A 1,777-nucleotide genomic window follows, 5' to 3' on the forward strand; every position below is an offset into this window, starting at 1 on the left:
ATTCGCACTGAAAAAAAGCTGATCGATTGTGATGTAGTAGTAGTAGTAGTAGTAGTAGTAGTAGTAGTAGTAGTAGTAGTAGTAGTAGTAGTAGTAGTTGTTGTTGTTGTTGTTGTTTATGGGGATGGGGGAATGCGCTGTAAAAGCACATTGCTGTGTTCACCATTTTTTCGTGATTCTCCTCTAGACTTGCTAGATGATGCCTCTGCATCATTCAGGTGACAATCCTCCAGCCCGTGGGTCTGTTTTAGTAGTCGATGCTGGTAAGGGTTCTACGAGGATGGAGGGGAAATCTTATCTCAACCTGTTTTAGGCACCGTTTACTACACGCAGAGGAAACATTGTGTCTATTCTTATGATACTAGTCCCTGCATAACATTGGAGCAAAGTGGAATGAAGTCTCATGCTCAAGAGCACAACGTACCATCCGGTCTTGGAATCAAATCAACAATATGGAGATTGTGAGTACATGACCCCAACCATTAGTTCATGTGCCTTCATAAAGATGGCAGTACCCATCTCTGAGAGGGTTCAAACTACCAACCTTTCGGTTAAAAGCCGAGCACAGAGACAGCGCCAGAAAAAATAGGGAACGCTCCATCGATTTCTGTGTCAATTTACGCGGCGCCATGATAATCTTCTCTGTATTCTTCCAATTTTAGAATATGTACAACCGAGGATGGTACGACTGTGATACATATGAGGGATCATTTATGATAATCAGTGCTTTTTAGAGAATCATATTAGTGCAAAACACTTAGGAGAATGCTTCGGTCGCAATAGAAAATTGAAAAGTCACGAACAAATACAGACTTGTCAAGAAAACACAAACAAAAACCGCAGTTTCTCTGTGAAATATGTCGGAAATCGTTAATAAAAGAGAGAGTGAACCATTGTCTGCGCAAAAAAGGATGTACGTGGAAAGAAAAAGAGATGGAGAGCTAATTGTTATAACACAAGAATTAGAGATATTTTTTATTGGTCTAACCATAGATTTTCATAGACTACTATTGGTGAGATTGATGTGGACACCTCCTCGATAGGGTCCTCTCAGTGGCAACCGATATTAAATTTACCTGCTCCGTTTCTAATTTACGAACATTATCCAACCAGCCCGCGCTTGGTCAAACAATTTGAACACGTGGAAATTGCTTAGAAAAAAATAATATCTTGGAGACATCAAGCAAGCAGGAGGTAATTCATATAAATAGTAAGGTATATGGATTTGTCGGCGTTCGTTTGTTAAGTTTCATTTAGAATCAAGTAGAAAATAAATGATTTATAATCACTTATACATCTGCACATACACAAAACATACATACGTATATATATATATATATATATATATATATATATATATATATATATATATACACACACACACACACATTTTTACATTTCTTTTCTCTACCTCACTACGTCAGTCTTGTTAGCCGAAGAGGCTTTTTTCTGTTTGTATTGTATTGTATAACGGACAGAGTCAACATCCATTGACAAGGTTGCAAAAGTAACGACAATTTGGGAAAAAGTAATGAGTGAAAATTGAACCGGTGAGCGTGTTACATGATAAAGCATTGAGACAATGTGACTCTCCCCAGACAACATAATGTATACGTATAATCATTCCACTTCCAATTTGTACAGCCGTAAGGCCTTTTCTATTGTATATGTACCATTCCTTGTTTATTAAATCGTGTCATTATTTCCTATTGTATTTGCAACATTATTTAGTCCTATCGTGCCACACATTCGCCAGCCTTTTTCGGTAACTGTATGG

At 37.6% G+C, this 1,777-nt stretch overlaps 1 non-coding gene across 1 annotated transcript; it reads right to left on the reverse strand.

Annotated features, from left to right (window-relative positions):
- Window positions 1–581: 581 nt before the first annotated feature.
- Window positions 582–686, reverse strand: LOC128248234 (U6 spliceosomal RNA). The gene has a single exon (XR_008264517.1). It is a non-coding gene; the product is annotated as a U6 spliceosomal RNA (small nuclear RNA).
- Window positions 687–1,777: the final 1,091 nt, after the last annotated feature.

This window comes from Octopus bimaculoides, chromosome 6, assembly GCF_046866305.1.
Source record: "Octopus bimaculoides isolate indiv1 chromosome 6, ASM4686630v1, whole genome shotgun sequence".
NCBI classification, from domain to species: domain Eukaryota; kingdom Metazoa; phylum Mollusca; class Cephalopoda; order Octopoda; family Octopodidae; genus Octopus; species Octopus bimaculoides.